Source organism: Amblyomma maculatum, chromosome 1, assembly GCF_055883805.1.
Source record: "Amblyomma maculatum isolate TAMU_Amacu chromosome 1, ASM5588380v1, whole genome shotgun sequence".
Taxonomy (NCBI): domain Eukaryota; kingdom Metazoa; phylum Arthropoda; class Arachnida; order Ixodida; family Ixodidae; genus Amblyomma; species Amblyomma maculatum.
Window position 1 is genome coordinate 101,873,719 of NC_139344.1, and position 24,861 is coordinate 101,898,579.

The 24,861-nt window shown below is 49.7% G+C and overlaps 1 protein-coding gene and 1 pseudogene across 5 annotated transcripts in view; one reads left to right on the top strand and one right to left on the bottom strand.

The window, feature by feature from the left end:
* LOC146203324 (uncharacterized) overlaps positions 1 to 24,861 on the bottom strand; it is a 492,360-nt gene that overhangs the window by 133,420 nt on the left and 334,079 nt on the right. The gene's annotated exons all lie outside the window — the stretch shown is intronic.
* Positions 22,921 to 23,492, top strand: LOC146203325 (uncharacterized; annotated as a pseudogene).

Sequence of the window (24,861 nt, forward strand, 5' to 3'; positions counted from 1 at the left end):
GATCAGATCGCACGCCACAGTTTCCCATGGCTTTGTGCTCACGATCGGTTGGAGCAGGCCAGGCGGTTTTCCACCTCGCGGCTTCCTTTCTTGGCAGACGTGGCAGGTCCGTACGTACTTACATACATCAGCCTTCATTCCTGGCCAGGTAGCGAGCCGACATAGTTTCTTCCATGTCTTTGGTGCGCTTCCGTGACCGTCTGCGTCGTGGTAGTGCTGCAAAGCAGCATGCCTCAGTTGGCCGGGGATGACGGCTTTAAGGTGGCGGTCCCACTCCAGCGGTGAAGAGACGACATTTTTGGCGATATTCATACCCCTACTGCGCCTCACTAGTTTAGTTTATAAATGTGACTTTAATATATTTGTAAAGTTTATTTCCTTTCCTTTCTAATGGTGCATTTGGTTTATAAATAGCTGCAATGATGTTTAAGCTGTAAAGGAAAACACAAAGGTAAGAAACGGCTTTTCAGCTCTACTTGTCTCGGGAAAAGCAAAATTGTGCAAAATCTTTTCTACCTAGGAAAACACCGTTCGAGATGTTTTGAGATTAGATATTAATGAACAAAGTTAAGCATTATTATTACTGTGTATCGCATAGTTTATTAGCCACGAGCCTGTGAAAAGTGTATAAAACAGGTAATTATACATACAATAACTTTCAAGATACGCATTCTGCTGCAGAGATTTTTTGACCAATTGGAGGTCGTACATAGTTCGATTTTTCCTGAAAATATCATCTTTCTGCTTCATTTAGTGTAAAAGTTATTTGTGATCAAACTTTGCGTTTTTTGCAAAATGGCTAAAAGTAAATGCTAAACTGTTCAAGTAATAAGCTTTTATCTGCGCTGAAATTTCGCGTGGAAAAACTTTACACCTCGCTGTCAGAGGATAAGCATCGGTTTTGTTCTACGACTCTCGAGGAATGTGCACTGTCAGGATGATTTCAGCTAATTTTTTCGTGGTTCACTTGAAGCGCGCGAGCTCTTCATGAAATATTTTAAGCATGATTGAAATGCTCCATGGCTTGTTTGTTTCTGGCGAATATAACTTAAAGGTTCGGGCTTTCGTTCCTTTATTCAACCGGTAACAATTATCAACTACAAAGTGTACAAAAAGCAAATAATAGTGCAATAACAGAGCCACGTGTGATAAACGTAGTAGGTAGCGCCATCTATGAAATTTCATGTGCACTAAAATGCCGCAGTTCAGAAAAATTACGAGGATGGCGCCACAAACACCCTGAATCGAGGGGTATTTACGAGAGGTTATTGTGCTTCTACAATGTTTTCCCTCTGCCTTTTCCATTCCATCGGGCGAGAGTGGTAAGCACTGGCGAGTCGGGTCGAGTGGTCGGGTCGAACTGAGGTGCAGGTGCTTCGTGCATGCGCAGTAACGCTACTTGAAAATGGTCCCTTGACAAATGTACACTTGCTTGCTTTGAGATTTATTTATCGCCTCGAATTAAATGTGTCATACTGTTTGTGTGCCGAAACGTTGCCAGCTAAGGCTCTCGCGCTACTTACTTACTCTACTTACTCAGCAAGATATAATCGTGGCGGAGACATTGAAATTTTTTTTCTGGTTTTGTTTTGTAGTCTAGTAGCGCCCCTCGCGCCGCGCTTTTATCACAAACAACGGCACGGCGCTGGACAAAGAAGAATTTGGCACTAAGCGTCTCAGTGCAAGCAGCGAAAAAAAAAAACAGTTCGAACCCGAACGCTGTCGGAGCTGGTTATTCCTCGTCTTAGCTCCGCCACAAAGCTATCTTCAGATGTTCGCGGTGTTAGCATATATTGTGAGGACTTGGAATTTAGGCTCTTTTTTTTATTTTTTCAGTGGCAAGAAGAAAAAATATCTTCCCCTTTCTACGATAAAATGAATAGTAGGGCACGGAACTGTAACACTGCATAAATTAATATAATATAATTTCAAAGAGCGTCTCCCTAGGAGAAATTGCACGAATACTTGTACCCTCTGCCACTTTACTGGTACAGATCAAATGTTTCGACAGTCTGCCAAGTACAACTTGAAAACCTGAACATGCACAAGCATGCCTCTTCAACCTTCCCACTGAAGTTCCTATATAGCGCAAGCAGTGCAGGCTCCAAAGAAAAGGAGAAAAAATGATATAGTGGGCAGTCGAAGATAATCACCAGCGTTTCAGTCATGTTTTTTTTTTTTTTTTTTTTTCCCCGAATGTTGCGTTCCGGTGATGATAGTAAAGGTGCCGCAGTAGCTGCTGGGGATGTTTTCGGTGAATGGGCAAGTAGGAAACAGCCATGTGAAGCTTCTCCAATACAAAAATGTGATGTTGAATCGGGTTTTGCCACTGCATTTCCGTCATTCCCCTGACTAAAAATTAAAAAAAGACAATGATGAGGCTCAACGCTTCTGAACCGAATGTCGAGCTTAGCTCAAATGAGAGAAACCACTGTAATCAAGAGTTCGACGAAATGCAGTCTGATCAGGGGTGGCATAAAAAAATGTACAGGCTCACTGGCCAAGTCAAAGTTTCATGAAAACGTACTATAGTTTCGACAGCCCTACAGCTTCGTTGTTCACAATGGAGAAACCAGACAAAAAGCATTCGTTTATATCTTCTTCAAATACCTTGACTTGATCAGTGGCCCTATATATGTATATTTTTTTTTATTTTTTATGAGAGAAAACACTGAATTGGTTTCCTGTTTGATGCTTTTATTTGCGCTTATTTTATTTATTTTATACGTGCATGATGTCCCGTCCTCTTCCCAGCTAATTCCGCTTCGTGAAGGGGGATATACCGCGGATTGTCCGAAGCATTACGGCGTCTAGGGTAAACCGTTCATGCATTCGGCAGGAAAGCTGGTTCGACGTTCATTTTGCTATAATGCTATACCTGCCTAGCATCGCCTACTACCGCGCTTTGCCGCTGTGGCCGGGGCGTGGAGCGTTCGGTCTATTTTACCCGGGCACGACGAAGACGGCGATGTTGCTATGGTGATGGCACTGTTTACGATTCTTAGAAAAACGTGCCACTCGCGCAAGTGAGCAACAGAGCTAACGCTCTAAAAGCCCGTCGGCAGGCAGAGCGTTTCCAAAGGAATGGGGCCCTTATCTCAAGTAAGGTAGATACCGTGTCACCCAGGCGTCCACTCACCCGCCGTCTCAAAGCCCAACTTGTTGACTTTCTATTTGAACCTTGTTTTGAAGCAACTCGACTTCCTGTGCTCTGAAAGGTATCCGATCATGTTAGCAAAGTGACATAGAAGCGTGTGAGAATTTCGAAGCATACAAAGAACGTGCTTCCGTTTGACCACATGAAGCAAAACCGCTGTACTGCATTGGTATGGAAAAATTCACAAATTATAGCACATGCCAAATCTGACCGAACGCGATCTGATCGAGGCGTCTAATCGTTTGGCATTTGCAGGAAAACATTTGGTAAGCATGGGCGCTCTTGCATGGAGTAAAAATTGGGCTCTGATTATTATGTTGCAAATGTGTGAATGTACAAGTGCCACATCACGAAATTATTTGCTACCAATACATAAAGCCGAAAGGCGGGCTCAACACTAAAGTATACTTGTTGCATACGTGTGTGTGCCCTGTGAAATGAGTACAATAAAGTAGGCTACAAGCTACAGTAGTCCACCCAATATATTGATTCAGAAAGCGCGTGCATCATCACGGGAAGCTGCAGCAGGACAGGTCAGCGTCTTCCATAGCATGCTATTTTTCACATCAGATTTCAGTGTCGAGTGAAATTCTGCGGGAGAAAAATGTTTCTAGGAGATTGATTGTTAAAATTTTATTCTAATTGCCTGAAAATACTGTGTTCCTGTAATTGCACACACACACAAACACACACACACGCACGCACGCACGCGCGCGCGAGCGAATAAATAAAATGAAGACTGTGGAGCATCCAACTGGGAGTGGGGAAGTGGCCGCCATAAGCGCCTACAAAACTGTCCCCGTTAGGTCCTTTCTTCTGGCAACCTTCCTTTACAACCCCTTCTCCCCTTCCCCCATTTCCCACATAGTTTAGTATGAATGCGCCTCCTCAGTGCCGAAGAGAACATGAATACATTCCGGCCTCCTGCGCGATAAATAGCCTCTTGGTGGATTTCACATCTATTTCGGAATATCAATCCATCTCAAAAGGAAAAAATTGGCAATCATTCACTTATTTGCACATTGTAACTTACCAGCTCTAGTTTCCAAGATTGGACAAGCACGAACAAAAAATAAACAAGGGCGACTGTTGACTGAAGTTCAGCTAATTATAGCTACGTTATCATATCTGTAATCACGTTTGATAAAGCAAATTTCTGGTGACCGCAAGAACTGACAGCTTCCACTACAGTCAAGGAGTGTTCTGATCCTTACTACATCTATGGCATCAACAATAGGGAGGTTTAGAATATGGTACCCCTACCGCTTAGGGGGACAGGGTAATAGCGCGGGTGACAGTAGGAGCACAATTCTCTATTATAGTGTACCACTTACGGATAGGGTCGCCGTATTCTAAAGCTCGCTAATGATCACTCGATTGCACAGCCCTAAAGACGAGGATCAAAAGAACACAAGACAGGCGCCGACTTCAACTGAGGTTCATTGACGAAGTCTGCAGAAATAATGCCATTCGCTTTTCCTTTTCACTCGTACTAAGATTGCACTGTGCAATCATGTTGACACCCTGTTTTATTTGTGTTCAGTCAAGCTAGCCTACTGCAGTCCAGTCTAACCCCCTCACGCTCGACGGGTAGGAGCAATCGGGTTCGTGGCTCTACAGCGGAAACTATACTTCGTCTCACAAGATATCTGCAGCACTGCGAAAGGCAGAGGAGCCCTTTCAATTGTGCTCCTAAGTGCTTCTCGCCTGTGCGCACTATAATAGAGAATTGTGCTCCTACTGTCACCCCCGCCAATTTGGGGGGGGGGGGGGGGGGGGCGAGAGGCGCTTAGAAGCACAGTTGCCTATTGTACGCGTGATCCTGGTTGGACCGGCTGGGGTGCCTCTGCCTTTCGCTGTGCTGCAAACATCTTGTGAGACGAAGTATAGACAAGAGAGGGAAGGCTCTTGTCCAATTGTCAGGGCGCGTATTGTTCGAAGTAGTGGTGCGGTGGGGTGAAGAGGGGAGTTCAATGGGGCAGCCCATGCTGCGCAGGACAGGGACAAAATCCCTCCCCTTCTCTGCCTGAACACTGCTGTAGAGCCGCAAAAACCTTTGAAAGTCCACGCAGCAACACAAGAAAAGCGTTCAGGCAGTTCAAGTAGAGAGGGCTGGGTGGCTGGGTTCTCAATTCTCAGTCATGGATTAGTGGCGTAGCCTGGTGGCAGAATATGAACTACTTCCAAGATGGCGACCGTAGAACCGCCACCTTAAAGCACTCGTTTGAGTCTTCTTTGCCAGGCACGTATTTCAGCAAAGCTCCATCAGCGTCCAACAGGAAGCTCTCCAGCTCACTCGCAGCAATACCAGCTGCACTAGAGCTCGCGCCTACCGCGTTCTCCGCGGATTCTGGGCGCTCTTCGACCAGCGGTGTCGATTGGTCCGTCTCTTTACGCAGACTGGCGACCATCTCACGACAATACGAGTCTTCCTGTTGGGCTTTGATAAGCTCTTCCCTGCTGAATGCAATCTCGATCGGCGTTTTCGCTGTCACGAGATGCGCGTGCTCCGGAGGCAGGAATTTCTCCGTTCGGCCCTCCTTTCCCGACGAGCGGGGAAGTTGCCGCGCCTCCTCTCCCGCTGCTGGGGACGGGTCATTCACCGGCGCGCGCGACAGCGCGTCCGCAACCACGTTTGTGGCACCTTTCCGGTAGCGCACCTCGAAATCGAAGCGCTGTAGCGTCAGTGCCCAGCGCGCGAGCCTCCCGCTCGGCTCGCGTAAGCGGGTCAGCCATGTCAAGGCCATGTGATCGGTTTCGACCGTGAACCTTGTACCTTCCACGTACATCTCGAATTTTCGGAGCGCGAAGATGATAGCGAGGCATTCCTTCTCCGTCACTGAGTAGTTGCGCTCCGCCGGCGTCAGCGCGCGGCTGGCGAACGCCACGGGGCGCAGTTTCTCGTCCTCCTTTTGGAGAAGCACTGCGCCCACTCCGAAATCGCAGGCATCTGTCTGGATCAAAAAGGGCCTATTCAGGTCGGGGAGTTTCAGTGACGCAGTATCGGCGATGGCTTGCGAGAGCTGACGAAAACTCGCCTGCTGTTCCTCTCCCCATTCCCACGAGGCTGCCTTCCTTAACAATTTTGTTAGAGGGGTTTGCAGGCGGATGCAGTTGGGAATGAATTGGCGATAGTAGCCCACCATGCCGAGAAAACGGCGCACGGCCTTTACATCATTCGGCACCGGGAATTCCAGGATAGCGCGAAGTTTGTCAAGGTCCGGGGCTACTTTTCCTCGCTGAACGCGGTAGCCGAGCAAACTGACTTCAGCCCTGCACAGCTGTGCTTTAGCGGGGTTCAGCGTGAGACCTGCTGTTCTGAGTTTTCCCAGAACGTCTCGGAGGTGTTCGAGGTGTTCCTCGAATGTGCGGGAGTAGATGACGATGTCGTCCAGGTAGGCGAGAGCGTGATGCCATTTGGCGTCTCCCAGTACACGGTCGATCAGCCGCTGAAAGGTGCTCGGACTTCCGGACAGACCGAAGGGCATCCTAACGAATTCGTAGAGACCCCTGTGGCAGGTGAACGCCGTTTTACACTCGTCGCCTGGTCGCATCTCTACTTGGAGATAGCCTTTGCTAGCGTCCAGAGTAGAAAAATACCGCGCTCCGCCGAGGTTCGAAACAATGTCGTCCACGCTCGGGAAGGGGTATGCATCCTTTTGTGTGACCGCATTCAGTCGCCTGTAGTCCACGCACAGCCGTGAGCTACCGTCCTTTTTGAGGACCAGCACCACTGGGAATCCCCAGGGGCTTGATGAGCGGCGAACAATGCCCGCATCGATCAGTTCTTGCAGCGCCGCGTCAATCGCCTGCCTTTTGGCAGGGCTGACCGGTCTCGGGTTGGATTTCCAAGGCTGCGCGTCTCCTGTCTCGATGCGGTGCTGTACAAGCTTGGTACAGCCGGGGCGGTCCGTGAACATCTCTTCGAAGTTTCCTAACAACGAAAAGACGCGGCCGCGCTCATGGTCTGTCAGGTTGTCGGCGTTTGCCAGCAGACCCCGTAAACGCTCTTCCGCGCCCACGCGCAAGGCATGGGGACGGGCCGCAGCTGCTGTATTCAGCGGCTGAGGGGGAGCGCCGCTTCCTCGGGAGGTTTTCCTCCTTTCCACCTCGGAAGCTGTCCTTTCGGCCGTCGTGGTCGGTGCTGTGACGAACGGCTTGAGTGGCGCGAACGGGCTTTCCCGATAGCCACCATTGCCGATATCAACCACGATTCCCGTACGGGACAAGAAATCTCGGCCGAGAATAACTGGTACCGTGAGTCCAGGCAGATGAATGAAACGCTGTCGCCGGGTGCGCTGATTCCAACGCGCGACGAGGCGCACATCACCGCCGGAGCATACTTCTCCGCTCGCCAACTGGAGGGGCAGGCTGCGTTTTCGCACCCGAATGCCTCTCTGTCGAAGGCGGGAAACGACTTCGTCTCCGATTAGAGAAGTGCTAGCACCAGTGTCAAGCAGTGCTCGGAACGTAGTCCCTGCTATCGCAAGGTCTATGAACGGAGCCCTGGTAGTGGTCGGTGTTCCGATCCTGAGAAGTGAGGGTGCCACTATTGAAGCTCCGTCGCTCGGATCAGCTTCGGCCGCCGGCGCTGCTACCGGCGGCCTACCTCGTTTCCCTGACTCGCAGGACAGGCACGAGCTAAGTGACCAACTTGGCCACAAGAGAAGCATGGCCCGGGATTCCGGGCTCTAGGCAGACGAGGCTGCTCTCGCGTACGGCCGTCCGTGAGAGCTTGTTGAGCCGGTGCCACCACCATGTTACGCTGCCCGTCCGCACGCGTCACCAGCGCTCGATCGTTTGACCGTGTTTGGTAATCTCTGTCGGGCGGTCGGCGTGAGGTTGACCACTTTTCCTCTCGCACAGCTTCGATGATCCTCGGCCCGTTTGAGTAGGGATCAAGAGCGCGATCCGAGATTCCCGGGAAAGCGCCCTCACCTGAAACACGTGACGTTCGAGCGTTTTCACTCCTTGAACGCGCACTGCCATTCCAGGCGCAGCTGGGCTCCAGACAATCTGATGGGGGTGGCGGGGGCCGGTACGCACGGGCAGCTGAAATTTCGGCTTGCACCCGACGCGCTTCCACGGCAAGCTCATTCAGGTTCCTGCAGCGACTTCCCCGCAGGTAAAGAGCAAAGGTGGGGTGGCTCTGTCGGATTACTCGTTCCACTTGCTCCGTGTTCGAAGCGTTGGGATCGGCGTAATCGTAAAGCTCCTGCATCGCCCTGACGTATTCGACGAGCGACTCGTCGGGAGCTTGGGTTCGGAGTTCCAATTCTCGCCGCATTCGCTGCTGGTAGTCGTGAGGAAGGAATTCCTCCCTAAACATACTGCGGAATTCAGCCGTAGTGCTCGCTGTGTGACCTACCAAACGGTGCCACCGAGCGGCTTGGTCAACCAGTGCCACTGGTATCACTCTTCGCAGCATGTGGGTCTCGCTGCAGCCGTTGACTTGGCCGTACTGGTCTAGCGCCAGGAGAAAGCTGTTGGCGCTCATTTGATCGCCGTAGCCGCTGTACGTTGGGATCGGTGTTCCGATAGGGAACCAAAGCTGGAGTTTGCTCCGCGACGCCAGCGCTCGGTTTCCAGCGGAGCGGAGAGGAACTACAAAACCTACGCGCATCCGCGCCCGCGCTGCGCGTGGCTTTCTGCGGAGTCTGCGTAGCCCGCTCGCTCGGGAGCGCGTGCTACGTTCAGCCGCGCGTGCACGCGGAGCGGGAGAAGGAGAGTGAGGACGAGGGGGGTTGGTGGCGCGTTCTCGCGCGCAAAGCCGGCGCTCTTTGCCAGTGGGATTTCTTAATTTTGCTTTTTTCTGTGCCCCGGCTGACATAGAGGCTGGCTGGAGGCATGTTTTTTATCGGTGCTTTTGAAAGCAAGAAATTATGATTAATTGATCGCCAGACATTGTTTTCAAAGAGCGCTTGTTGGCAGGCTCAGACATACATAAAAAAAAAAGAACGCGAATTGGCTGCTTGGAGGCGGGAGGCAAACGACAGGTATCTTGAAGGACTTGAGGCGGCACCTCTTGATGCCTCTGTCCATGTTCACAGAATGAAGGGTCCAGCCTTCGAGTGCTCCTTCCTTTCCCTTTGTAACTGGTCACTTGAAAGGGGCCTATTCAGCTCTTTGGGGACAAACGTTTTAGGCAGTGCTGCCGGCGCCGTGGGGCCTGTTTTCGGTGCGTTTAGGATGCGTTCCCTACAAAGGCACAAAGCATGCCGCCTTACCCTTTGGTTCCTGCCGACACCGGCCAGGGGAAGTTCACTGCTGCGGCGCTGCGATCCGAAATCAATGACCTAGCTACCGTTAACGATGAGGGGTTTCTTAACGACCTGGGTCATTCCCCAGAAGCCGAGGCATGCCATTTTTGCGGCAGTTTCCTCTCCACGAGACGAACAGCGAGGAAATGTCTGACGACTTTCCGTGCAGACGGGGACATCTCTCCACGGAAATCTTTGTCTTCTTAATTCCACTGTTACGCTGCGCAATTCCTAGTTCAGTTATCTCCTATAGCGAACGCGCAGTTTTGAGCTCCCGAAGCAGGATCGCGTATGAGGATAGGATGATTGACGTAAAGTGATCGCATTAATGACGAATATCTGTTTCTTGAGGCCGACCCGGTTCCACGATGGCTGCTTCAGCACCGCCAGTTAGAGAAGTACGACACACGAACGGTACGAGATATCCCCCCCCCCCAAAAAAAAAAAAAAATAAGAAAGGCCCACAACCATCCCATTACCGTTTCCACACAAGCTTCGCGAAAAAAGTGCGCCGTCATTATTTTCCTTCTAGTTCTTTTCTTTCTTTCTTCTTCCCCCCTCATTGTTAGAGCGCGACGGTGGCCACAATGCGGCCGGAGGAGGAGAGAAACAACCGAGCGCGCGCGCGCAAACACGTGCTGGAGAGCAGCGCGGAGCAGACGACAACATGCTTTTCTATGCGGCGGCTAGCAGACGACGCGGCCGGGCTGCGCGTAGATTTTGACGGGGTCTCCATGGAGGGCGCTGACGCACAGAGCGGCGCAGCGCCCCCTGGCCCAGGTTTTCTCCCCTATACGCGGGGTGGGTTGCAAGGACTGCAGCGCTTGCTGGAATGCGTTGGGGAGGACTCCTGCGAGGTTCTCGGCGTTTGCCGCTGCCTCGCTCTCGGGTGCCGCGACGAGTGGCGAGATCGCCGGCGGGGTTGGCGCGGCCCCTGTGCTGCCGTTTGGTAGCTGCGAGGGCGGACATGGCGTGCCTGGTGCTTCTCGCGCGTAGTTCAGGGGCGCGCCAATTCTTGAGGGCGGCATTGCGCGGCGTCTGCCGGAATCTGCCTGCGGGCGTCGTGTTTCGCTGGCTGCTCCTGCAGCGGCGAATTGTCCCGTCTGTAGAGTCGCGCTAGCGGCGAGCGAGCCGTGGGCCGGGCTTTCCCTGTACCCGGGGCTGAGCTCTGCGAGCCACATCAGATCAGGCAGATTACTCTGCTGGTCTGGCATTGTGTCCGGCGGGAGCGAGTAGCTCAAGTGCTTCTGCACGAGAGAACCACGTTGGGGCGCCAGTTGTGGGGGTTCTTATTAAGCCGTCGAGCCTCTTCTGAGGTCTAGGCCGCAAACACAGAGCTCCCGCGATCACACACCACGTGCAGCCGTTCTCACGGCCGCAAAGTAGTAATGCAAAATACGACACAACACAGAACAGGACTTTGCCCGGAACCAGATGTTTATTGGGTCTTCCCAAAAAGAACGCTGGTGAAGGTCTTGCTGGAGACCCTATCCTTTTGGATGGGGCCTGACACTTCGAAGGGCAAGATGGCGACAACAAAGAAGTATAGCGGGGAGGTATTTACCTTGCGTCCTTCCGTTGTCGCGGCTCGCTGTCGTCTCTCCTCGGCGGTAGCCGGTTCCCGCCGATCTCGGCGCATCTTGCCCTTTGTCCTTTTTCGGCCAATGAGCGTCGCGTCTGCGACGCCTAGCGGTGCGCTCCTGCGCCCGGCGAGGGAAGAGGGAAACGCGGCGCTATCGAGCAACCCGTTTGGGTTACTCAACCCCAGAAGAGAAGGAATACTTTTGTCCCCTTCATCCTCCGCGGCGCGCGGCGTTTCGGAGGGATGCGTGGTTCTCCACGATCGCTACACACTGCAGCCGTTTCGTTACGCTGGTCCGAAAATGGTGACCAGCGTGCGCCGGAAAAGAAAAAATATCATCATCATCATCATCATCAGCCTGATTATACCCACTGCAGGGCGAAGGCCTCTCCCATATTTCTCCACTTAACCCGGTTCTGTGCTAGCTGCATCCACTTGACCCCTGCGAACGTCTTAATCTCATCCGCCCACCTAACTTTCTGCCGCCCCCTACTACGCTTTCCTTCCCTTGGAATCCAGTTTGTTACCCTCAGCGACCATCGGTTATCCTCTCTTCGCACTACATGTCCTGCCCATGTCCATTTCTTCTTCTTAATTTCCACTAGAATGTCGGTAACTTGAGTTATTTCTCTGACCCAATCTGCACGCTTCCTATCTCTTAATGTTACCCCTACCATTTTTCGTTCCATAGCCCTCTGGGTTGTCCTCAACTTAAGTAGAACTCTCTTGGTTAGCCTCCACGTTTCAGCCCCATAGGTGAGTACAGGCAAGATGCAACTGTTGTATACTTTCCTCTTGAGCGATACCGGTAAGCTGCTAGTCATAATTTGCGAGTGCTTGCCAAATGCGCTCCATCCCAATCGTATTCTTCTTGTTATTTCCTTTTCGTGGTCCGGATCTGCGGTTACTACCTGTCCTAAGTAGACATATTCGCCTACTACTTCCAGTATTTCGCTACCTAATGTAAACTGCTGTTCCTTCCCGAGGCTGTTGAACATTACCTTAGTCTTCTGCATATTGATTTTCAAGCCTACCTTTCTACTTTTTCTGTCTAGGTCATCAATCATTATTTGCAGTTCATCCCCCGAGTTGCTTAGCAAAGCAATGGCATCAGCAAATCGCAGATTACTGAGGTATTCTCCATCTACCCTTATCCCTAACTGCTCCCATTCCAAAAAAATATACAAAAGAAAAAATATACAAAAGCGCAACGCGCGATTACACGTGACCCGCACTGGCCAATGGGAGAGCGGAGGAGGCTGGGGAGGCTGGAAGCGGCGAGGAGGAAACTCCGGAGAGAGAGCGGTGGCGGAAAGATCTAATAATGACAGCACTTTTCAAAGGATACCTCATTTCCCTCCGTAAAGCTATCGAAGCGATGCTTAATGAGGCAAAGAGGCCGACAGGCGCACAATGAGTACACGCACCTGTCGTTTTAGGTTTCCAGCTTTATTATTGATTTTTTTTTTTTTTCAGTGTGAGCAGGTGCTTCAGCGCGTCATACAGGGACGAGACAGCGGAAAAAAACACATCACTGATCACTGTTTTGTGAAGCTTTCTTCCGCTGTTTCGGTCCGGCTTCTCGAGCCGAAGCAAACTGGCGCACAGCCCAACTTCGGTAAAATATAGTTGTTTTTTTCGTTGTTTTTTTTTTCATCCCTCTTCATCATACAATTAGAGCGCGCTGCATGCTGGTTCCTTTACGAACAGGTGCGGAAGAACGTGATGGCGTTAGTTACGGGGTGAATAGTAAGAAGTACCACCAGTTTCGGAAGAAAAAAACCCTTTCCGACGGATGGAGATAAAAGAACGAACGTGGCCAACAGGGTCGTGCAAATTTACACCAGTGAACATTGAAACTGCGATGAAAAAAACATGAACACATAGAAAAAGTGCACTTAATTTAGTAATACGTTTGAGTTCCAATATATTCGGATTTGAAACATGACGTCATGCTTACTTGTGAAAGTCTGAAAAGGGATTTTCTGATAGGCTGCTACGTAGATATTCCTGAAAAGCTTGCTTAGTCTAGAAAAGAACAACGACCTTGCTGTCCTTTCCGGTCTTGCCAACACTGCCGAGCTTGTTATATGCTCATTTGTGAGTGTTAGGGTAATCAACAATCGACATGCTATTATATCACAATACTCTCCTGGCATCAAAGTGTGCAGAAGAGTTCCGCATATGTTTCAAGATTTGCATATATATATATATATATATATATATATATATATATATATATATATATATATAGAGAGAGAGAGAGAGAGAGAGACATTTGCATCGGGCGAGAAGGTTGCCGAAACGCCTCCTTTCTGGACTGTTGCAAACCGGTTCTCCTGCCGCCTCCACCGTGTTGACGTCAGGCGCAGACAGCCCAGCGGGCAATATGGTGACGCCTAGGAGTCCCTCGTTGCAAAGGTCTATATATATATATATATACGCTGTCATCCAAACGCCCACTGTCTAACGGTAAGAGAGTGTAATTGACGGCAGACCGAACGCGAGCTTTCAAAGTTGAAACGAATCAAGCCGTACCGGCTCATTTAGCAACAAAGCTGTCCCACATATATAAGTACTAGAGCTCTGCACGGGCTCGGGCCGGTCCGAAAGCCCAGGCCCGGCCCGCGTACCGGGCTCGGGCTTTGGGCTTGACGTTGCGGGCCTGGGCCGGGCTCGGACTTTATGTGGCGGGCCCAGGCCGGGCTGGGGCTATAGATGTTTTGCGCTTCGTTCAGAAATGAAGGAATCCTGGCATTAAAACCATAACAGTGATTTATGAATAAACCGCTACTATACTTTTGTTGATGCCGAATGAGAGAAAGCTCTGAGTTTAATCAGCGTCACGCGCATGCCTGGCGGCGTTAAACGACACAAGCGAAACAGTTAAAATGAAAAAGCGCGACACCCAGCAGCGTGCTGTACTACCGCGGAGGTCTTATGGAATTCTTGAACGCAAACCACTTTTCACCAGCACGTGCATATTAAAGTACGCAACATCGCTAGTTTGGAATTTTTTAGCTATCAGTGAGCAGACACTGTCGGATCTAGCAAAATCCGCTCGTACCTGCTAGGTTTTGTGTTATCGCTATTGAGTGGACATTTGGGGCCACATAAGAGAAAACAACCTGACCATAGCGAATACTCATATTCAGCAGCACAAGAGGCGCCTGTACACATGGACTTCACCGGACGGTCTGTACAGGAATCAGATCGATTATTTTCTTTGCCGGCAGAGATGGAGAAGTGCTATACAAGCAGTAAAAACAAGGCCTGGGGCCGATTGTGGCACCGATCATCAGCTTCTTGTTGCCAAAATTAAGCTTCGATTGAGGAAAACGCAGAAAACTAGAAGGCCTTTCAGGTATGATCTGGATCAAATTCCATTAGAATATGCTGTGGAAGTGAGGAATCGATTTCAAGAATTAGATCTAGAAGACAGAGAGCCCGAAGAGATGTGGACTGATGTTCGTAATATAATACAAGAAGTTGCTACTAAGGTAGTTCCAAAGCAAAAGAAATGCAAGAAAGCAAACTGGTTATCTGAAGAGGCTCTGCAAATAGCTGAGGAAAGGAGGATGGCAAAAGTTATGGGGAAAAGAGAAAGATACAAGGTTCTCAATGCGGATTTTCAGAAAATAGCAAGGAGAGATAAGAATGCCTTCCTGAACATACAGTGCCAAGCAGTTGAGGACAACAGCCAATTAAGGAACACAAGAGCTCTGTATAAGACAATCAAAGATATCAAAGGAAGCTTCTGTGCTAAGCTGGGCGTGATAAAGGACAAACGAGGCAAGGACCTCACTGAAGCCTCAGAGATAAAGAAGAGGTGGCAGGAATACACAGAAGAACTGTACAAGAAGGACCCGAATGTGCAAACCCAACATAAGACGGTTGTGATTACTGATCTCGAGCCGGGCATCCTGAAGAGTGAAGTTGAATGGGCCTTAGCCAGACTTGCTAAGAACAAAGCTAGCGGAATTGATGACATTCCAGCTGAGTTGCTTCAAAACCTCAACCATGACGCTGTTAACATTCTGCATACATTATGTCAGAAGATTTGGAAAACCCTGCAGTGGCCACAGGATTGGAGGAGGTCAGTTTACATCCCCATTCCAAAGAAAGGCAGTGTCAAAGATTGTTCCAACTACCGCACGATCGCGCTTATTTCGCATGCTAGCAAGGTGATGTTGAAAATCCTCCAAGGTAGGCTGCAGCAGTATGTGGATCGGGAGCTTCCGGACGTGCAAGCTGGGTTTCGCAAGGGCAGAGGAACTAGAGACCAAATTGCCAATCTTCGCTGGATCATGGAAAAAGCAAGAGAGTTCCAGAAACCCATCTATTTCTGCTTTATTGATTATGCGAAAGTATTTGACTGCGTAGATCACAGCAGATTGTGGCAAGCTCTCCAAGAGATGGGAGTTCCAATTCACCTCATCAGTCTCCTCAGGAACCTGTATGAAGGGCAAGAGGCCACAGTCAGAACTGGGCATGGTCTTACCGATTGGTTTCCGATCGAGAAAGGAGTGAGGCAAGGCTGCATACTGTCGCCCTGCCTATTTAACCTATATGCAGAGTGCATCATGAGGAAGGCCGGTCTGGACGAGTCTTCAGATGGAGTGAAGATTGCTGGAAAACGTATCAACAACCTTAGATATGCGGATGATACCACTTTAATGGCAGAAAGTGAAGTGGAACTCAAGAGACTTCTGATGCGCGTACAAGAAGAGAGTGAGAAGTTCGGGCTTAAACTGAACATTAAAAAGACAAAGATCATGGCGTCTTGTCCTATCAAATCCTGGAGCATCAATGGACAAGAAGTGGAAGCTGTGACAGATTTTCTCTTCTTGGGCTCCAAGATTACCTCAGAAGGAGACTGCAGCCATGAAATTAGGAGACGCCTGCTTCTGGGAAAAAGAGCAATGGTTAGCCTTGACCGCCTAGTAAAGAGCAGAGACATTAGTCTGCCAACCAAGATCCGTATAACTCATGCTATGGTCTTTCCAGTTGTGATGTATGGATGCGAGAGTTGGACTGTGAAAAAGGCTGACCGCCGAAGAATTGACGCATTTGAATTGTGGTGCTGGCGAAGACTCTTGAGAGTTCCTTGGACTGCCAGAAGATCAAATCAGTCGATATTGTCGACCATAAAACCTGAATGCTCATTGGAGGGTCAAATTCTAAAGTTAAAGCTCAGCTACTTTGGTCATCTGATCAGAAGAGAGGAGTCGCTGGAGAAAGATTTGATGCTAGGAAAGGTTGAGGGTCGGCGGAAAAGGGGTAGGCAGCGAACGCGGTGGTTAGATGGCATCCTCGAGGCACTGCAGATGAAGTTATGTGATGTTAGGAAGATAGTGAGAGACCGGAAAGCGTGGCGTGACATGGTCCATAGGGTCACGAAGAGTCGGACACCACTGAACGATTGAACTGAACTGAAGAGCCACTGGAGAAGGGCCTTCGTTCAACTGCCCGGCAGGCAGCCGTCTGCTCTAAGACAGTCTTTGATTGTTTGCCTTCGCCTCACCTCCGCGGAAAGAAACTTCTCTAAGCAGCGAGAAATACCTTTGGACAAGATTACATTGTTTTTGGAACCTTCATATATTCTGTTCGTTATTCAATGACGTTAGGGAGAACTTTTAAAACAACAACAACATGACTTTTAATTCTCCAAACTGCACTCACTATGACACTGGTCGGAGAGCGTCTCAATGAACCGCACTGCTCCGGAAACGCTGTCTCTTTTAGAAGGGAGCGCTCCTTCCGCGCGCCACCCGCCGACCCCACTACACAACACACGCGCACACAGCCGTACCCCGCGGTGAAGAATGGGTGATTCCAGTCCGTGTACGTCCATCCCCCGTTGTCAGTGGGATGGTCCAAATGTCATGCCGTGAAGACCGCAGTAGCGGAGGCGGCCCCAGGAATATTCAACATCCTAATGAGCGCTAGCTCATTAATTTCTGGCTTCCAACGGGTGCAAACGTTGATTGGCTGTCTTACTGCAGTGCCACCTGGCAAACGGATCATGCTGGAACGCGTTCTTCCATCTCGACCAGGAAACACCTCCTGGAGCAAACATTTCTGCGCCTGTTGGTTTTCGGGTGCGCTGAACGGGGCCTCAAGTCGATCCTCTTTCCGATTACCGTTGTGAACAAAGCGTCGGATCCAAGTTGTGAGTCGCTGTAGGCGATTAAGATTTCTGAAGCGCGTAATTTCTATCATCGGCAAAGGTGCTTGTTCTGCAACATGGCTGACCGCTAGCTTTTTACTTTTCCTTTCATTGTCGGCTCTCTCGGTCGAAATATCAGCCGTTGTGTTAGGCCAGGATGTTGGGGACCCCTCAAGCCATTTGGACCCTTTCCACCACTATTCACTCACACTTTGCGGCAGTGGCTCATCCCAATCTAAACCAAGTACCACTGGGCTCAGGAGACCGAGTGGATCGAAGATTCTCGCTGAGGCTTGGAGCACGAAGCGTTTAGTGTTCCTGTTGACAGTAAGAAGCAGTTTTTAAGGAATACTTCAGCTCGTCGTTTTCTCTGTCCGACTCGAGCCCCAACACTCTTGCCATGGCTGAAGTCGTCGTCGCAGTGTCAGCGCAGGCATTTACAACGCCGTCAGCATCGAACCGTTGTTGCAGGAGTTCGTTGTTGGAACTCCACTTTCGCAGTTTCATCCCTGCTGAGTTCATTATTTGCTGTGCCTCCTCATTAAATTTCGTCGCCTCTTACGTGTAGCTGACTCTGGCTATCAAATCGCCGACGTACAGGCAGCTGCCTAAGATTAGTGCGGAGTGAGAGAGGTCCTCAGAGACGTTAGCCAGATGATGTCGTATGGTGGCAGCCAACATAAAGGGACTACTTGTGGCGCCAAAAGGCACTCTTGTCATGCGCCAGACCTCTTCTGATGAGCCCTCACATGACGCATATGAATACCAGAGGAATCGCAGTACGTCGCGGTCCTTGATACCAATCTGAAGAAAGGCCTTCTCGATGTCCGCGGTCATTTTTGTGGCATCGAAAATTCAGAATAAGCCTCAGCAGGTCGGGGTTTTAGGTTCGGTCCGGTACTGAGGGCATCGATAAGTGACAAGCAGCCTTGTGCTTTCGAAGATGCATCGAACACTATGCGAACTTAATATTGGTGCTCTCTGAACGGAAAACAGCACGATGAGGCATATAATACACTCGAGACGAGGTGCTGTCGTCGGCTGGAACCATTTCAGCAAAGCCTTTATCTATGTAGTCACGGATGGCTGCATCATAGACCATCATAGGTTGGCGTCCTTTTCACAGACGCTGGTGCGCAGAACGGCAACGGTGGAACACGACACACCTGAAGCAGACAGTGGTATCTGCCCTTGAAAAGTCCATCCGAAGTCAGCCTTCAGCGCAACCAAGGGCCCACGCACTTTCTTTACTTTTGCGCGCACAAAAGTCCAATGATAATCAGAGCCTATTAGAATTTCGATGCCTTGTGTGGAGAGGCGAGTTGGTGAGATGGTAACATCCGCTAATTTCAAATCAGCCACCTGACTCATCTCAACAGCGTTTTCTGGAAGCAGCAGTTGGTCGGAGCAGATTTCTTCAATTTCGAGGGCTTCGACGCTGTGCTCCTTGCGGTCGTACTGGCTTCGTAGCCGGAGCTTCACTCGGCGTAGTTTTTCCTCAGTTGTCCCGAACGGGCAGCAGGTAATCTGGACGCGGTTTCTTCTGCATTCAATGTGCTTGTTGCACCGTTAGAACTTGTTTCGCTGAAACGCCGAAGCTTTGTCCGCATTCGTGTCATGAGAGCTTGGCACTGACGAACACCTTTGTATTCTTTCGCGAGGCCTTCGTCACGCACATGCGGATCAATCAAGGCATCTAACTGTTTAAAATCTCTCGAAACAATATCCAACTCATCTGATATTTCCGCGAGGAGGTCTCGTTGCTGGGGGCCGAAGTCATCCGCCGTCGTTAGTCGCTCAAGCTCCTCGTCGAGTCGGTTCAGTTCGGCGCGCGTAACTTCTCTCTTTGTTTGGAGACGCTCCATCGCTGTCGTCCGTTGCAGTTGGAACGCTGGTTTCAAGTTGCCGTTGTTCTTCGCTACTCCCGGGTTTCGGCACCAAAAAATATGTTCGTTATTCAATGACGTTAGGGAGAACTTTTAAAACAACAACATGACTTTTAATTCTCCAAACTGCATTCACTATGACACTGGTCGGAGGGCGTCTCAATGAACCGCACTGCTCCGGAAACGCTGAGTGTCTCTTTTAGAAGGGAGCGCTCCCTCGCGCGCCACCCGCCGACCCCACTACACAACACACGAGCACACAGCCGTACCCCGCGGTGAAGAATGGGTGATTCCAGTCCGTGTACGTCCATCCCCCGTTGTCAGTGGGATGGCCCAAATGTCGTGCCGTGAAGACCGCGGCAGCAGAGGCGGATATTCAACACATATTCAAACATATACATGCATTAAAAGGCGCTTTTCCTTTTAGTCTTCATAGAGAATCGGCCAAGCGGCCATTAATTGAACACGCGAAATTAAAAAGAAATGTTGTTAGGTCAATTTATCGAATATTTAGACATCGCGCCGGCCGTAAAAACAACCTATATTGAAGTGAATGGTTGTTTTGAACGTTCAGCTTTGCGCCTGCGGTGGCCGGCTCCGGGCAAAGGGACACCTCGACCAGCCTGCACGAACAGTCCCCGACTCCCCAAAGCAGAGAAGAAAAAAAAACGAGGGCCAAGCCTAACGCAGGTAACAGCACCCGACCCCAGTCCTTTGTGTTAAAGGTTTCTTTTGCGCGTCCCTTCTCTTTTGGGTGAGTTTATTTGTTTTATTTTACACGATTTTTTTTTTTTACACTGAACTTGATGACTTCATTGTTTCCGCGACTGGCAAAGAAACGTTAGCGGTCAGAAACGCTTGTTCTGTGTACTTCGCCGCTCTTGTCGCCCTGCGAGCGGCTTGGAACTCCCCGTCGCCCTACTTGCACCAGAGGTGTCCCGTCGAGAAGATTTATACGATGCTAGGAATGAGAGGTGAAACTCGAATTTCTATATACAGAAATGTGCTATAACTACGAGTGTGGGCACCTTGAAAAGTGTACAACAGAAAGATACATCTAAAAAAAGACTGGCTAAATATAGGCGAGACCTCTGACTCGGCACAGCCGAAGATGCATTACATCCCAGAGCGTAGCACAGAAATATTTTAACCCCAAGCACTAAGCTTGTTACATGAATTGGTCCACAACTCGAGAAACACGCGCCCTAACATCGGTGCGATACACAGCAACCTCCCTAAATTTATCAACACTAAAATAACATCAAACTCTCTGAGAAATACCAATTTGTATAGCGGCAATCATTGCGTGAAGTTTCCACCGCCGTGGTTTGGTTAAAGAGATAGATGGTGAGGATGTTAGACTTATTATGACAGGTAAATGATCACTTCCATACGGGTTGTCAAGAACGTCCCATTTAAAATTGGTATAAAAAAGTATGACAGATACTGCACCTTAATTTCCTTTCCTGTAAACCAATTATTATTATTATTATTATTATTATTATTATTATTATTATTATTATTATTATTATTATTATTATTATTATTATTATTATTATTATTAATAAACAATAGCGAAATATTATTGATCCGATAAATTGATATTTTGCTGGCTGAGAATTATCAATATAACCGATCCTTGTTACTGCACCAGTTAGACCAGCTGTGCCTAGCAAATTCTTCTTACTTCAAAAAGAAAGCTCTATGAGACATTTTTCCTGAAGCTAAGAGCGCGGTACAGTGGCACTAGGTTGTATTATACGTCCTAGCACTGCAGAAAGCTCTGTCTGCCAGGAGAGACGCAAGAAAAAAAATGTGGACAGACCGACCCGTTCTCACGGCTTCCAGAGATTCCTTGGTGCCTTCCGAACTATAGGCGATCGTCGCCCCCAAACACACACACTGCCTTTGTGGGACAATGGCCCGTCTGCCCTGCAGTGTTTCCCGATGCCTCACATTTCCAATGACGGCCGTCGCTTGTGCCTTCAGGCATCAGCTGGAGCCACCCTCGCTCGGTCCCTTCCTTACCTAGGACATGGTCACCCGCTCCGTGGGAAATTTCCCCTTTGTGTCCTTATCAGTTCTACCGCAATCGAACGCTTGTTACTGCCCTTCCTCAAGGGCATCTGAGTGACCCGCTACGTCCAGCAGTGGTTTCCGACCTTCTCAATGGGACCCCTGCCACGAGGTTCTGACGCATCTCGTAGCGATTAGCTGAGTCGGGCGTTGCACACAAGTGGCTTCTCGCGTGCTACAACTTGCGCCCTTCTTACAACCAGGCCATGGGTAAGCATGCACTGTCGGCATGCTGAAAGCGCGCACCCCTTCGCCCGCAGCAATTCGGGTGCTCGAGAGAACCATACCGGTGATCAAATAATGCGCCATTAACTTGGTGTTGGGCACCGCGCGTGCTTTCAGCCGCTTCTTGCTGGCCTCCAGCCATTGGGGCAACTGCTGTGGTACTGCACTGCGAATGGTAGAGTCAGGCACTGCGAATGGTAAAGTTTCCCTAAACGGCTCCGTCTATCGGGATTCAGCCACCGATACCAGCTGTAAGCAACAAGAAATCCCATTTGAACTCGGTAAAATAATAATAATAATAAAGAGAGTCATAAAGAGGGTTAAGTGGAGAAATATGGGAGAGGCCTTCGCCCTGCAGTGGGTATAATCAGGCTGCTGATGATGATGATGATGATGACTCCCCCTTCTGCCGCAGCGGCTGATTTCTACGTCTTTCGCCCGGCCAGCTGAACTTAGCTTTTACGTATGTATGCTTGAGTTTGTATTAGTTTTGTTTTCAATGCCAAGAAGGACACTGAGTTCGAGGCTATCGCTGTTCGTTCAGGCATGAGCATTGGCTGTTTTGGTGCGCGCTGGCTTTGATGAGTCTTATTTTTCTGTCGGTAAAATGAATGCAGCGGAAATAAGAGACAAGCTCGCTACCGGAAAACTAAAGGTTGTCTCCAAGCAAGCCAAAAAAAAAAATCGAGGTTTGGAGCAATTTTCTTGAAGTCGTTGACGTGTATATCTTGAGGGCATGTGCAGTGCAAAAAAATGCAAAAGCTTCCTTGCCTTCGATGGAGGCAAGACTGGTGCGTCGCACCTGCATCGGCACAAGTGCAAGAACTCGAGTGGCACCACTGCCATTTCCTCGTTCTTCAACGACAAAAAGCCTGAGGTTTCGACGAACGTCAAGATGACTCTGACAACTGCTTGGGCAAAATGTGCAAAAGATATGCGGCCGTTTGTCATCGTTTGCGACGACGGATTCCTGAAAATCGCCGACGAATTAATTGCTATCGGCGCCAAGTATGGCAGTGTCTCTTCAAGGAGCGTGCTTCCGCACCCGAGAACGGTTTCACGGAGAGTCAGACGAACTTCGTGAAACACTGATGCCCGAGATCCAGTCAGCGATGAAGGAAGGTCGCTGCTCGATGACCCTTGACGACTGATGATTACATGAAAGTAGCGCACATCACAGCAACTGTGCATTACGTGAATGATGGAAATTGAGGAGCCTTGTTTTGTTTACAAGTGACTTTGCCCCTGAGCGCAAGACGGGAGACAACATCCGTAAAGAGGTTATTGGAAGAAGCGCCAGATTGGACATTGATGAAACTATGCTCAGCATGTGTCGGCGTTTGTCACGGACCAGGGTGCCAACATAATGAACGCGCTGCGCCCACACACAAGAATGAGCTGCAGCGCTCACGTTTTGAACACTGTTCTTCGCTACACATTCGATGATGCACTCAGGAGCTACCTGACCTGCTGGAACAGCTGCAAAGTATTCATATGCATACAGAGTGTTGTTACCACGCGGAGTGTGCCAAGAGATATTCACCAGGTGGAACTTCAAGCTTGCCATGGTGAAGACAGTGCTAGAGCAGTACGACGCGATAGAGGACCTTCTCGGCTCAAGAGAAATTCTCTCTTGGAAGACGTCAACAAGACGTTATTGAAGGAGATCGTCGCCTTCTTGGAGCCCAGTGAAAAACTCGAACAGGACAAAACGGTAACGCTGCCCCTTGTGCTGATGTATTATACAAAACTGAAGAAGCACCTTACTGTTGCTTTAGCGGACTCCCCAACACTTTGCAAGCTTAACTCGATGGCACTGGAGTTTCTTCAAGTGAAGTTGCCCACAGGAGAGATGCATAAATTTGTAACACTCCTGTGGCCGCCTTTTCTTCAGCTCCGCATGCTTGATGAGCGGGAACTGCTCCCAACAGGATAGACGAAGTGCTGATGGATCTAAATTCGCCACAAGTTGAGACAAGGTAAGACCCGCCGATTAGTGAAAGTCCTGCGAAACGCAGGTTTCTTGATGATTTCAAGGCAAAATGGTGGCCACAGTCAGCAAGCTGGCCCGGAGCTTGAGAGATACCTTCAACACAGCGATACTTGCGAGTGCACGTTGAGTGCACTCGCAAGTTGAGTGCACGAAGTTTCATCGAAATTTATTCGCTAGTTCGTTTTCAATTACCTTTCCAATTTGAAGATTTCCGTAATACTGCCTCACATCGCATAGCTTGACCAGAAAAACCGCTCATTCTACAGCCTAGGAATCATGCATGGCGAAACTAGAATAGTAGTTATTTGTGAAAATGATCGCAAATTGCGCTTTATACAATTAGCACGATTATACTGAGCCTTCAAATATAATCAATTTTTCCTACACGGCACTCAATCGAGAAGGCCGTCATACTCAACAACGTGAGCCTTGTTTGAGTTGGCTTTTTTTTAAATATTGTATTACTGTAAAATAAAGTTAAAATAAGAAGCACAAACCATGGTGATAATTAGTATTTGCACCTGTATTCGGTCATTAAAGGTTTTTTTACTGCTAGCGCCATCTAGGTAAAAGCAGCAAAAGTGAGAGTTCATTCAATTGCCAGGAGAGGCGCGCGTGACTACATTCCTTCAAAGTATTGAAGCTAGTCAAGAAACCTAGAAGTCAGCTTCTCTGCAGTGCAAAAACCCCTTCACCATGGCGGCCAAACCTGTTTTGGGGGCAGAAATCAGGTGCAGTGCAGGAGACGTCTATTGTGGTAATAATGGCCACGTACATTTCCTGCACCCCTCTTCTTCTTGTTGCAATTATGGGATTAGGAACCCCTCCGTTTGTGAGTGCCATTCATAACACCTCCCCTGCCCCTACCTCAGCCGTCCGGAAAAGCCGTGAAGGCTTAGGAGGGGTTAGGCATTGCGCTAGCTGTCTAGCTAAGTCGTTGCGATGGCGCCGCCGCAGCCTAGGTTGCGTCCGTTTACCTTCTTCGGCCGCGTGCCGAAGGGGGTAAACAGCACCGACATCTGCAAAGAGTTGGTAAAGCGATTTACGAGAGCTGAAATTGGAGGCGTCCAGGACTTTCAGGCTGGACGATTCGAGATTTGTCTCAAGAACAAGAAGGTGGTCCAAGCCTTTCTTGCGGACCCAGTCATCACTGTGAAGGGAACCGCTGTACGCTTCGCGTACCGCGGTAAGCTGAGCACAACCGTGCGCGTGTTTGGCTTTCCCAACGACCTCGACGTGAGAGAGCTGCGAGAGGCCTTGGAGCGGTACGGACCGGTGGAGTCCATCACCACCGAGTTCGTGCCGGAGTTCGAGGGAATACCGAGCGGCAACCGCCGCGTGAGGATGGACTTGCGACGACCGCTGCCGAACTTCCTGCAGGTGGCCGAATTCACCCTGCAGTGCGAGTACGAGGGGGTCGCACGTGTTTGCCGGCGCTGCGGCGCTAGTGGCCACGTGCGCGCTGCGTGCGATGTCCCCTTGTGCGCGCGCTGCGGGGCCTTCGGCCATGCTT